A 15,207-nucleotide genomic window follows, 5' to 3' on the forward strand; every position below is an offset into this window, starting at 1 on the left:
GGCAGAAACAGTCTTACCTAATCATTGCACCTGTAACATAGGGAAACAAGGATGCATCCCACCTATTGCACACGGGAGGCGCGATGCATCTAGTCTGCCAAAAGGAGACAGTGCGATGGTCCAGGAGCGAGACTTTAACTTGGTTTTTTGTCACAGTTTGCAGCTTAGTTCAGGGATTTAGGTCGAGCTAATGATAGTCAGCAAATACAAAGTATAGGGGCTGATCTAATGAGGTTACTTGAGCTACCTCTAGGGCACTTAGGATGTTTGCAAGTCAATTGTTCAGTTCATAAACAAGCCCAGAGATTGACTGAAGCAGCATTGATCTACTTTTCACTTGCATAGCAAATGCAATTGAAAGGCTAGCTGGCTTAACTTCAGGCTCCGTATGTAGTTTATGAAGCAAACAAATAGAGACAAGAAATCAAACTATTCGTCCCCAGTGGAGTTGCCATTTTGTTATCGGGAAAACTAGTGTCTATTCAGAGCTGCTAGTCCCACTTAGATGGGTAGCTATCTTAGAAACAAACAAACTAAAGTCACTTTTGTTTTCCTTTACGAGAGATAGATGAGAAAGAAGCAGAGAGTACCAACCTCAGTATTTCGCTTAGCTCCTTGCTTGTTTCCTTTCCCCTTTGACAGAATCTTGCCACTCCTTCCTTATTTGTCTCGCTTCAAAGAGCACCTATAGAGTCAAAGCAGCATAATACCATTAAAGCATAAAGATCTATCATTGTAAACAATATAGGATCAGATATATATTGACCATACAAATGCATATATCAACACAATATTCAGAGGTACACAAGAATATGGAGGAAAACTCAAATAGCTTTAATGATAGAAGTAGTAGAAGAGAGAATTACAACCACCTGGTCTGACCCATTGCCATCCTCCCAGCATGAAAGCCCTTTTCACCTCATACAAAGCAAGATCACCCAACAATGTCTGCAAAGAGAAACCAATAGCACTTCCTTGCAAATTACAAAATTCCAGCCTCTGGATCTCTGGGATGAGGGATCCATATATAGATGTTTGCGGGGGGGTGAGTCAGCGTCTAGGATTTTGATTAGTGTCATCTCTCTGATAGTTCTTGGTTCCACTTAGAGATTTCATTATCTCTTACTCATCCTTGGGCGAATTCAGAGAGGCAAGTGTCAAATGAGCAGCTTCTGGAAGATTCTCAGGGTCTCCACCTAGCAAACTGCTTGTGCCATTTGTCTACTCTCACTCATCGCACCCTACAGAAGGGATTTTCAGTATGCATTGCAGTTTTTGCATGTGGCAGGTGAGATGCATCGTGCCCTTAGCACTGGGCAGTCTGTATGGTCCTACTTGACCAGTTCGAAGCAGTTTTTCACGGAGAACTTCTGGGAGATGATGTAATCAGCTGACCTTGCTCCTTTAGGGTATGAAACAACACTTTTAGGGGCTTAGGAGCCCTTGGTTTATGGACATATATGATTGGGGTTGTAGTGCCCAAATATGTCGATAACACTAACACTTGGCGTATCTCGACATATCATTGCCTTGGCCTCTAGCATCCCTTAGCACTGCAAAACGTATCTTGTCACTACCTCAACACACTTGGAACTCACTAACACTTCCTGTCATAAACTCCCTTCCCTTCACTTTTGTCAATACTTCCATAGAGACCTGCAATCTATACCCATCTTTTGAATCAACGTGAAATTTTGTTTCTTTTCCACTTCCTTTACATACCCTCCCTTCAAGTGGATCCTCATAGGAAGAGATCATGGTCGAAATAGTATGACAATAAAATGAGGCACACCATCTCTTTATAGGGTTTCAAGGGAGAGGTATTAGAAAATAACCATCATATCCCCCATATCCCTTAAAACCTTCTCAACACATAAATGAAATGACAAATTGATAACTATACCTAAAGGTAAATTTCAACATTCAAGGCCAAAACGAAATATAAAGAATGACACATTGGATTAAGCATTTGAATTTCAAGGACCTACTTCCAAGATCATGACCTTGTTTTTAGCATTCTCAAATGGAAGGTTGATCCAGGGATATTTTTCTTCTAGATGCATTGAAAGAATCACATGTAGAAATTGTAGCTTAACATAGAAATTTAATGTGCACATGAGAGAAGAAGAAGAAACACATAAGGCATGAAAAAAAGACAATAAAACTTGATAACAGAGTTCGTCCAACTTGGACTACATCTTCCGGCCCCTGCTCGATCAATGGGGAGGCCTTAATTCATTAAATGGCATTAAAAAGGAGAATACAACCATAAATTACATAAAAGGAGTCTTATACCTCAATTTTGGAAAATGGCTGAGAAATGGAGAACTCAGATAGAGAAGTGGATAGCACCACTACGTCTGTCCCGTCGAGAGGGGCTAAAAACATATAAGATTTGTCCAATTCAAACAAAATTCATTTTTTCCCCTCCTGCACTACTTCTACCTAGAAATGCATGCCAAAAATCCTCTCCCCCTACTTTTTTTCATTCATCGGGCTTTTATAAAACTCTTTTGTTAGAGCCACACTTTAATCAAGCATCAGCTTTGTTTATAATAGAAGTTGTTTTATCGAAAGGATCGGTGGGCCGACGATCCGACCTTTCTATGCAACAACCCTTTAAAATAGCCCTTTTTCATTTATACACAAATACACATGGAAACACTAAAAAACCGAAAAACTCGGACTTCAAATTTTATCAAATCAGGTCCATAAACCGATTAGGCCTGACTCTTTATCGCTGTCAGCATATCGTGCTATCAATGGCCTATGTCATGGGGAACTGCTGATTGCCGATCGTCGACATCTCGATATCGGCGTATCACTATCAGCATATCACATCGCTATGGCCTAGGGGTCTTGGTCTTATACCATGGGCGGTGCCAACCCTATCCACCGATCCGATCGCTACATTGCCGAAATCGTCGTCACCTGCCTTAAGTCACTGATATCGCCCATCGCTTGCCCACGATTTCAATTAGTTGGAGATTGCTGATTGGGGGTTCCTCCACCCTTGCCTTAAGCCCACCTTTTGACTCCTTAGATTGTGATTTGCCTTTAGAAGCCTTTAAGCCCATTTTTAGGAGAAATTCCTCCTTTTTCAAAGGAACAAAGGCAAACTCTTTCCACGATAACTTCATCATCCAAAGTCCATTTTATCCCATTCATGTTGCAATAGATTTAGAATGAAAATATCTACAACACAAGACTCTTTCCAAGAGAATCCTCGGACTTTCATATTCCCCTGTTTCCTGCCAGTCAACCCAGAACTTTGATTGCTTCTATCTCCTTCATTCGGACTCAGATTGGAGTGTCGTTCACACCGTTGGAATCAGGGCGACGAGCACTTCAATCTGATGTCAAGTTAATTTCCTTTCTTCCACTTTGAATTTTGAGATTTTCCATGTCACTGTGTCTGAAGATCCACTTGCATCAATCCTCCCCACTAAAGAGCTTTTGGACCCCAAAAGAATTAGCATGTTGTCTCAATCCACACTTTCAATCATCTGCACGTGAAACCAGTACATTCTTGCAATCATGCACACCACACATGACTCAACAACCCCTCCTTGCCAAGAGTTCACAGCACACACTCATTGGCTAAGGATTACATAAAAAGTAATTAATGCCTCAAATACTAATAAGGAAAGGCCAAAATATCATCATTGCATCTTTGAAGTGATGGGAAACACACCATCATTTTTACATTTACTTGCAACTTATGATTTACAATGGTGGTCATAACAAGCTACTACCCCTTAAAAAACCAACTTAATAAAGTAGACCATCGTGAATGGCGTGGATTCATCTGTTGAACATATTCACCTTTTGGCTCCTCTAGCGATGTTTCCAGAACATGGAGCACCAGACACGTGATTTGTTGGTGTCCCTCTTTGTTGGAATGATTATAACAATTCTTTCTCTGCCAAACTTTTCAGGCTACCTTGGGGAGCTTTCCCTGGTGTTCCTTCGATAAATGTTCGTGGGGCCTTCAGTATCGTTGGACTGTGAGGATGTAATTTCGTCTTCTATTGTTGGTTGGTTACTGGCTATATTGGAGTTTTCCCTTGACTCCTTTCTGGTGTATCCGAGTCTTGCATGGTGCAACAACTCCTTGACTTTGATGGGGTTTATGATGCCTTAGCCTTTGGGCCAAGGCCCTTTCCTTGATATCCCATTTTCTTCATTAGTTTGGATCTAATCACTGTAGTATGTTTTTCAAAAGTAGCAAATCCATCATCATGAAAATCATATGAAATCAGAGAATCACTTTTTATCTCTAGATAGCTATGTTGTGTCTTTTCCAAGGCCTCGTCCTTGGCTTGTAACTGGCATAGTAATCTTTGGTTTTCTTCCCTTGCCTTCTATAGAAGCCTCCTTAGCTCAACATTCTCTGCTTGGATGCGGTGGTTGATCTCCTCAAGTTCTTGGCGTCCTGCTACGGGGAGTGCCCTTTTCGTTATGTCAATTGAAATCCTTGATTCATTGCCGGAATCAGACCCCAAATATATGGGTCCTCCTGCCGCGATCCCAAAGGCTGCAAACTTCATCTCATCACCGGAGTCATACCCCAAGTCAATGGGACTACCCCATGCAAATCCCATAGTTGTGACCTTCTTGTCTTCCTCTGACTCAGAATCTTGGCTTTGCTACATGGTGGCAATGGCCTTCTGCTTCCCCTTGCTGTCATTCCTCTCAGGTCTTAGCTCAGGGTGCAGCTTCCAACAATTCTCTTCATCATGCCCCTCTTTCCCACAATATTTACAAGAGGACTCTTCTCCTCTTCTTTTGGCTGCCGCGATTCTCTTTGAGTGGTCATCTTGTCCATGTTTTCCTCCGTTTTCTAGATGAATGGCCTTTACACTAGCCGATTGAATGGTAGTAGGTTCAAATAACAATAATGAATGCCTAATGTAACTATGTAATGATATAAGATACTTAGTTACTACTTCAAGTGTATCAAGTGCAATACCCAAATTAAGTGTTTGCTTTCTAAACTCCTCTATAAAACTTTGAACATCCTGACCTTTTCCTTGCCTTAAAGATTTCCAATTCATTAATGCTTTCTGCTTCTAACCCAAGGGATAAAATTTTTCTTTTAACGCAGAAATGAAATCAGGCCATGAGGAAAGAAGGTTACCCATATTCTTACTGCTTTGCAATCTGCTCTCCCACCAGACGAGAGCGGTGTTTCTCAACCGTAGAAAGGCCAGTTGGATCTTTGCCTCATCCTCCACGATCTGCTAGATCCTGCAATAGATCTCAATCTGCCTAATCCAATTATCAATCTTTTCTGCATTACTTTCACCATTAAACATGGGAAGATCAAATTTGACATCTAATTTAAAGAAAGGTTTCTTATGTGCATCCCTTGAATTCCTATGATGATGGTGATGGGAGGAAGAAGAACTTTCACTCGTGGAAGGAGAAGGAGGGGGTTCTTCTCCACCATCTCCATGTGTTGAACCTTGTTCTTCTGGATTTCTCTCTTTTGCTTTCTCTATCCTTGAAAGCAACTGACTAACATTCTCTGCCATTGAATGGAAGGTGTTGCGAAAATTTAACTCTTCTTCAATTTGAGCCTCATCATCTGCCATGTTTCTCCTTCGATGTGCACACCACACTTCAGTATCGAAAGGCTCTAGTTTCCCTTCACCTCTTCGGAGCATTTTTCTTGTTGGCATACAAATATGTAATTCACATCTAAAAATACCTGCTCTGATACCACTTGATCCAAGGATATTTTGCTTATAAATGCATTGAAAGAATCACATGTAGAAATTGCAGCTTAACATAGAAATTTAATGTGCACGTGAGAGAAGAAGAAGAAACACATAAGGCATGAAAACAAGACAATAAGACTTGATAACGGAGTTCGACCAACTTGGACTACGTCTCTAGGCCCTTGTTCGATCAATGGGGAGGTTTTCATTCATTTAATGGCATGAAAAAGGAGAATACAATCATTAGTTACATAAAAGGAGTCTTATACCTCCATTCTGGAATATGGTTGAGAAATGGAGAACTCAGATGGAGAAATGGATAGCACCACTGTGTCTGTGGCATCGAGAGGGGTTGAAAACATATAAGATTTGTCCAATTCAAACAAAATGCACTTTTGCCCCTCCTGCACTACTTTTGCCTCGAACTGCATGCCAAAAATCCTCTCCCCCTACTTTTTTTCATTCATTGGGCTTTCATAACACCCTTTTGTTACAACTGCACTTTAATTGGTGGTCGGCTTTGTTTATAATAGAAGTCCTTTTATCGAAAGGATCGGCAGGACAACCATCCGACCTTTCTATGCAACAACCCTTTAAAATAGCCCTTTTTCATTTATACACAAATACATGCAGAAACACTAAAAAACCGAAAACCTTGGACTTCAAATTTTATCAAATCGGGTCCATAAACCCATCAGGTTCGACCCTTTATCGATGTTGGCATATCACGCTATCAATGGCCCATGTCACGGGGAACCACTAATTGCCGATTGCCAATATGATATCGACGTATCGCTATCACCATATCGCATCGCTATGGCCTAGGGGTCCTGGTCTTATACCTTGGGTGGTGCTGACCCGATCCATTGATCCGATCACTCCATCGCCGAAATCATCGTCGTCTGCCTTAAGTCACTGATATCACCCATCGCTTCCCCCTGATTGTGATTAGTCGAAGATTGCTGATCGGGGGTTCCTCCACCCTTGCCTTAAGGCTGCCTTTTGACTCCTCCGATTGAGATTTGCCTTTAGAAGCCTTTAAGCCCATTTTTAGGAGAAATGCCTCCTTTTTCAAAGGAACAAAGGCAAACTCTTTTCGCGATAACTTCATCATCCGAAGTCCATTTTAGCCCATTCAAGTTGTAGTAGATTCAGAATGAAAAGATCTACGCAATGAGACTCTTTCCAGGAGCATCCTTGGACTTTCATTTTCCCCTGTTTCTTGCAAGTCAACCCAGAACTTTGACTGCTTCTATCTCCTTCATTCGAACTCGGATTGGAGTGTCATTCGCACCATGGGAATTAGGGCAATGAGCACTTCGATTTGATGTCAAGTTAATTGCCTTTCTGCCACTTTGAATTTTGAGATTTTCCATTCCACTATGTCTGAAGATCCACCTGGATGAAAGGTTTAATACCATAATTAAAAAGGGAAGATTTTCACCTTAGCCTTTGCAATCTTTGCCCAAGAAGAATCTATCTAATGGAGTAGCTTGGACATATCAGGTCTTGGATTTCTAGAGTACTCAATCAATGATTTTGAGGCCAACTCCCTAGGTGTAACTAAAATTTAATCTTATTGAAGAGGCAACTTGAAAAATCTTGCTAATAGGAGACATTTTTTCATCCTTTTGATTGACTTACAACAAACCTGAGTGCATCTCCTTTCTTATCTTCCTCTTCCATTCTCCAACAAAAGCTCATTAATCTTATATCATAAAAAATATAGGTAAGTATTGTGATCATTTTCCTCAATTCATGGGGTACCTTTACACCTCAATTCATGCATGTGGATCTAAGTCCATGGTACAACCCATCACACTCTAAGATGGTTCTAATTGTCTACTTAAAACTAGGGTATAACACACCTTACAATGCCAAATGGTTAAGGAATCTCAAACTCATGCGCCTTTTTCCTTCATGGAAAACATTCTAGCTAGTGCTCATCAAACACAATGCACTAACACCATTAGCACACACCAAAAGTCCAAGATACCCGTAAGATGTGGCCAACACCCAAGAACTTAGTCTACACCTCAATAAAATGCACCTTCGACTTTGGATGTCCCAAAACAGTAATATCCTAAGCCAATATGGCCTATTTATTAGATTTGTGTAATTCACTCCTTATCAGATCCTTGCACCTCCTTGACACTCCATGACAAATCTACTCTAATGGTCACCCTCTAAGTTTCAACACCTCCTCTTGAAACACGAAAAAACCACATATAAATGTTGCAACAACCTTGCAACCTTCTTTAGTGGGTTGAACATATATTTCACATTTCTTCTTCATCTTCCAAAGTGGTAGTGCCAAGGAGAGGGTATCAAATTTGATCAAGGAATGTTCACTCAGTACCACTACCAAGGTGCCTTTATGCAGCTTGTCAAATGTCTTAATTTTGATTCACAACTTCTCATGGTGCTTAAATTGCCTATCTACACCTCTAAGTGAGACTACAACCCTCCAACTTCTCTAATGATTCAACCTCTTTAACCCTTGTTAAAGTTTTCTTAGACGTGCACTCATGCCTCAAGTAGAACATAACACTAGCATCCCAATGTGCATGCTCGTTCCATATTTTAATGCCTTGTTGAAACCACCTAACCTAAACTATGTGAGTGACTTTTAGATGACTCCATTTTCTCAAGATGAAAACATAGAGTCTTACAACCCCATTCACCTAACAGTTCAAAAATATTTAACCTAAATAAGGGTACATACCCTAATCCTTCCAAATTTGACATATGACTTTTAAGAAACTAACACTTGTTTTTAACTATTAAATCTACTTACTATATATTCTCTTTTGTTTGCACCCACCTAATATGTAAGAACACTTCAATGTTTTCAATACAACCAAGTTTCTTTCTTACAAATAAATTTTTTCAATACAACCAAGTTAAAATCATATTTCCTTTGACAAGTCTCACATTCAAATTCCAAAAGCACCTATCTACTTTATAAACTTTAACAACAAAATAATTGTATAAAAGATTATTTTAAAACTAAATTATTATTATTATGATAAATATCCCCAATATACTAGATATAATTTTAAACACAACTAGAAATACTTTTGAACACAACCAAAAGCATGGAAGAGGGAATTAGTTCATTTTTGAAAAGCTAATGGTTAATTTTGTTTTACAAAACCCCTCTCAACCCAAAACAAGTAACCTGTTTGATTTTCACAGGATGGGAGTGAAATCGAGATTGAAGGGAGTTGTGAATTAGTAGCACACCCGATATCGAACCCCACATTTGGATGTAAGGTATGTTCCATTTTTAACTTTACTACATTTTCACCCCACTTTCAGTCTTCCACACATAGAGTACACACACCTCAGGGCTCTGGTTCAAAGTCCACGTTTTGGTTTTTTCTATCCAGGCTTTTATGTAGATTTTTTAAATTTTGTTACTATTTGCAGGGATGGCATTGTCGTTTGATGGATAATAAAAGAGCAGGATAAAAAGAACTGAATGAGAAGCTTAAATTCTTAGAAGGTCAACATCGTGGTCACCAAGGCTGTTGTGGGAATCCTTTGCACCTCACTCGGGCCGAAAGGAATAGAAGGTATGTTCCAGAGCCTTGATAGTGTTAACGGGAAAAGTGTCTACTCAGAACGACCCTATCCCACTAAGGTGTGACAGTGACCTTAGAAACAAACAAGGAAAACTACTTTCGTATTCTTCTTTATGAACTATAAACGAAGAGGAATAGGATGAACCAACCTGTGTCTTGCGCTAGTCCTTTTGATCCAATCTCTCTCCTCTTTGACAGCTTCCGGCTACCTGCTCCCTTACTTGCCCAGCTTCACCAAGTTCTTGTAAGATCACAGAAGAAGAAAACTACACAAAGACATGGATTTATATTCATAAATAGCTTAGGATCAAATTTAAGCTAAACATGCAAATATAACAAACATCAATGATACACAAGCATGTAGGAGAAACTCAAATAGTTTTATTGATATAACAAGAAGATCCAGGAGGAGTTACAACCGATGATTCCTGATCTAGCATCAACCTCCCAGCAAAGGAATCCCCTCTTCACCTCCAACAAAGCATAAATCACGCAATACTCTGATATCTATGTCAAAACCAACAGCAATTCTCTGCAATGTACAAAATTCCAGCCTCCGAATCTCTGGGATGAGGGATCCATATATAGATGTATGCAAAGAGGATGAGTCAGCTTATGATTTGACTAGTGGCCTCTCTCTGTCAGTTCTTGTTTCCACTTGGAGACTGAGAGCCTCTTACTCATCTTTGGTCGAACTCAGTGAGGCAAGTGTCATTGGGGAAGATTCTGGAAGCTTCCATTGTCTGTCCACCTCGCGGAATGACACTGCCATTTGTCATTTCCCACTCAACGCACCCTGGTAGTGCATTTAGCTGCATTGCAACACACCTAGCTAGTGTACTTGGGTGCTATGCAACGCAACTAGCTAGTGGAGCAGCTGAAATGATCCTGATTTGACTGATTCTGAACAGTTTCTGGTGGAGAACTTCTAGGAGAAGCTGTAATTTGTTGACCTTGTTCCTTTAGGGGCCGGAACAACACTTTTAGGGACTTAGGATCCCTTGGTTTATGGACATTTCATGCTTAGAGCTGTAAGGCACAAAAATGTCTATAACAGTTGCCCCCTAAAGTATGAGGTCGTTTATCGGGTGAAATGCTTTATTAGGAGGATCCGAAGTTCTTTCAATGCTGGGAGGAGACCTGTAATAAGATACAATACAATACATTATCTTCATACTGTTTTCATGATCTAGCTGAGGCAGGAATTCCCATGCTCAACTTTATAAATTCATTTTCATGTACATAGGACAGACAATCGTCTGATGGTAGACTGATGATTCTGATAGAGCCATCATCCTTTTGGTAGGATGATTATCTGTGCTACAGTGTTGTACATTTCAATGTCTTTATTTTCCTGAATATATATCGCAACCTAGATGGATGAAACTAGATCCAGGGTCTTCAATCTCGTCCGATCTTTACTCGAAGTACAAGTCGATCCATGTGAGAAATGTTTTGAAGTCGAACATGGAAAGACATCGCTTGATTACCAGTCAATGATGTAAACTATTAACAAGCGCGAGAGGAATCACCGTTAATGATGATGACCCTCAAGGTACTGCAGTACAATTCACGTGGTGTGAATAAAGGATTTGGCGTCGAACACCACGCAAAATCTTTCGGTCGAAGGTCATTGATGTATACCTGTCGCCGGAAGTGAGAAACTTGCCATTGAGGCATGCAAGCTTCAAAGTACTGAATGGGGTGTTCCTAGATCAACTTCTTGGATAATGAGCTCGTGTCGACAAGAAGCGATCCGTCAAAGGAGGGCCTTAATGAATCCCGCATCAATGACACGGAATGGAGTAAATGATTTTGATGGAGGTGAAAACGATCTGATGATATACAGTTCAGGATGGCGGTCATGAAAGAATGAAGTATAATGTATGGTAGTGGATGGGACACGGGTGACTTCTCTGGATGACTTCTCTTGAACATGTCGGTGACACTTATGTGATGGATTGGTAGCATTTACCCCAAATTTGGATGGTATGGCATGACCATGGTGACGTGACTGGTGAATGAAACAACCCAACCCGACTCAGGCATGGAGTGGAAGTGTCATGTTCAAGAGCGACTTGCTACCAATAAAGATTCTTTGAGTTTCTTCCCAATTTTTCCCCAGTCATTGTTGACTAGTACCTCTTTATTTTTGTCAAGCTTGAGGAGGATAACATATGCTTGTTCTATAATTTTCCCTTCGGGCAAACCCATCACTATGTTTTAACGAGCCTAGCGATAGTGAAACTCGTTCTCGTCTAAAGACATGTTTGTCGCTATTAATCTTTTTAACGAGTTTAACGACAAAGATAACTCGGTCCTTTTCATTTTTAGAGAGTCTGAAAAGGTACGTAAAGGTAACTCCAAAATTCCTTTTTCGTCATCTAATCCCTTAAGTCCTAAAAAGTATAAAACAATACAGAAGGGATGAATTTTCGATAGTTTTAACGAGCCGAACAAAACAAGCGCTTGATCTTTTTGTGCAATAATCGCTCAGGTCCAGAAAGATTAAAATCTAGAGGAGGGATAGCACTTCCTGTCGCTTTAACGAGCTGGAAGGCCAAAACTCGACAATCTTTTCATATTTTACGAGTCAGTTGAAAAGAGCTTAAAGAAGACTCGTCTTTTGAGGAACGAGTGATAAAATGGGTAGCAGCTGATTCCAGGTAAGGTTTGGAATTTTCCAATCACAGCAGTGTCACAAGGATGGCTAGTGAAATCACTCTTCGCAGCTATTCCTCAAAATGGGTAAACAATCAAATGTAGGTGAATGATCGGCCAATGGAAAAGTGGAGGTGACGGTGCAAACACGACCAAGGCTTTAATGGCTGAAATTCTTCATTCACAGTGGTTATTTACCGAGGAATAGCTCATTTTTTAACGAGCTTAAATGCGGGTGGAAACATTTGCTCGGTGCGGGTTTATTTTTTAACGAGCTTGAACCTTGCAGTAACACTGCTCGATAAGTTTGCATGCCCCTAGCGTAATAACACAAATCGAGGTGCATGCCCCCAAGCTTCATTGCATTCAACTCGGTGGTTGGAATGAAGTTTTACCTTTGAGATTTGGAAAGGGGATTGTTTCATTTTTTAATGAGGTTGACACAGTAAAAGAACTATCCTCATGACTCCTTGTTTCATTTTTTAACGAGGTCGACACGAGATAAGAACTGTCCTCGGCATCCACCGTATTTACAGTATTTGATAGAAAATCAAAACCTGAAGGATGATTAAGGTTGCTGGAATAATCTTCGTGGTAATCCGAAAGATGGGAGTGATGGTGGTAATCTTCCCATGGTGCCTCTTCTTTCATCATTGATTGAATGATTCCTTCGTTTGTAGAATGTACATGTGACCAAGGATTTGAAGAGGTGCCATATTCCTTAGACCTATCTATCCAAACACTCGATGAGCGTTGATTTGGGGTTGCCCCCCAGGCCAAGAAAATTGATTGCTACAATATTTCTAAAATGGCGATGATCCATGCTGACAAAATGTTCAGGAATCTTCCGAATCCATTAGATATAGAAGATTTCATATTGTAGGTTTCCACTGTGGCCACTTCCGCCAAATTACTCGGAGGCGGTAGGGCAAAAGTACCCATTAAGGCAGGGTCTTTTAGGAGGCCTACTCCAATATTTTGAAGCGAATGGTTGCTTCCATGGATCATTGGAATGCTTCCCGTAACTTGTGCACTGTTGGGGAGAAATGTTTGTTGGTCGACGATTGTAATTCCTCCTTGGAAGGGAAATGCAATCTTCCTGAAGTAGGTCGACACAACTGCGGCCATGGCATATATCCAGGGCCTTCCCAGTAGGATGTTGTAATCGAGGTTTCCGTCGATTACTTCAACATCAATTTCTACTGTTTTGCCCCCTAGTTCAACTTGCAAGTTACTTAAAATCCCGTATGGAGTGTATGATCGTCCATCAAATGCTTTTAACGTCGTTGATGATCTCGACAAGGGTGGTGAGCCTAAATTTTTCCAGCAACTCATCGACATAATACATGTAGATGCCCCCTCATCAATAATTGTCCGATGAACAGTTTTGTTGAGGGCTTTCACTTGAATAAGGAAAGATAGTTGAGCTGGTAACTGAGGGTCATATTCTTTATGATCAAAGGCCACAAGATTGGAATCCATTGGGCCAATCCCACCTATTGCTGATAATAAAGCTTGCTTTTGGGAGGGGCAATTTTGCGGTACCTCAAGTGTTGACATAGCGGACGGTGATTGGGCGAGGTCCTCTATTATATTATAATTCTGTGCGACTTTTGCACGAGGATTAAATGTCGATTTGTGTACTACTGCCTTTGGCGGTTTTATCGTAAATTCAGGGATGGTGGGTGGCACAACTTCTGTCGAAGTCGTTGTCGAACTACTTGGTTGATCTTTATCCTTGTTGTTCGACAGTTGTGGATTCCCATAATCTTTATTCCTTGTCAAAGCATCATTTTGCTGCTTTGAGATAGACAACATAAGCACTTGGGATCAGGAAGCATTTTGATTAGCAACCAGTTTGGTTCCTGGGTTTGGAAACGGATCAGTCAATACTGCTGAGGTTTTTGAACTCTTAAAGAGTTTCTTAACTTTAGCTTTATGTGGACAATATCTCGTCCGATGATCCTCATCGCATATATGACACCCCGTAGGGGGTTTCCTTTGCCCATAAGGGTTTGCAGAAGCTTTATCGTGCTTCTTTTTTCTCCCTTTCTTTTTCTTCTTGCCCCCTGGTTGCTTCAGTTGTTTGCCCTTGTCGGTCGACATGGCATTTACTTCCGAGGTAAGAAGTTCCTCATTTGCATTTTGACTAGAAATCTTACGAGCCTTTTTAGATGTAGCCTTTGTCGATTTCGTGTCTGTTACGCCAATCACGCCATCGCCAGCATGAAAGTCATTGTTTGATTTAGGAGGAGGAGGAACTGAGAATTCCGGTCTAGGGGCGTCAGGTATTTTATCGTAGAGCGTGCCAGACTAAGTGTAAATCAAGTCCAAATATTGCGCACGAGCGATAACTTGCTCTTCGGTGACGACTCCCCATTTTGCCACATCTTCCGTGATGGAAGGCAATAATGACTTAATAAACCATTCAGCTAAAAGCTGATCAGGAACATACGTTTTCACCATTCTACGACGACGTCACCACTCATGTATATGATCAGATATGTGAGTGGCCGTTGTCTGTTTGAAGTTGGTAAGAAGTTCTGTTCTCGTTTCGTACCTTATTGGTAACTGAAAATGGGTTAAAAAGGTTGTGGCTAAGGTACTGAAGTTGTCGAACGAGGCTCTAGGAAATTCGATATACCATTTTGCTGTCGGACCAGTTAACGTCCTCTGAAAAAGGCGAGCCTAATCGAATCATCGTTTAGGGTGTTTGATGAACACCACAGATGAAATGTCATCACATGATTCGACGGGTCTTCACTCGGATTTCCATTAAATTTAGGAATATCTGACGGAAGTTTATGCGGAATCGCTGGCCACCAAGGGGCATAAAAAATTGGATCATTCGTCAGCCAGTTTAGATCTGGTAATTCTAGAGTTGCTACAAAGGGCAACTGTTGATTCAGATTAGGCGAAACATACCCAGGATAAGATGGAATCGTCTGAGCAGTGGGTCTTTGCATACCAGCATAATGTATTTGATGCCAAGGTTGATGGGCATAACCGTTATAATATGGTTGTTGATAACCGCTTTGGAAATGCGGTTGCCCATTACTTACAAAGACTTGTTGCTCAGGTCCTTGATATGATTGCTGGAATGGCGGTTGTTGAAATTGAACCAGCCCTGGTTATTGGACCATTTTTTGTTGTCCAATACTGGATGATTGACCAAGATGAGGAGTCATAGTACTTGTTTGAGCCTGAGTCGCTCCAGATAAGGAGGCACTAACCTG

This window comes from Pinus tabuliformis, chromosome 4_2 (assembly GCF_031772625.1).
Source record: "Pinus tabuliformis cultivar Carrire ecotype Pingquan chromosome 4_2, CPIR1, whole genome shotgun sequence".
Classification (NCBI taxonomy): domain Eukaryota; kingdom Viridiplantae; phylum Streptophyta; class Pinopsida; order Pinales; family Pinaceae; genus Pinus; species Pinus tabuliformis.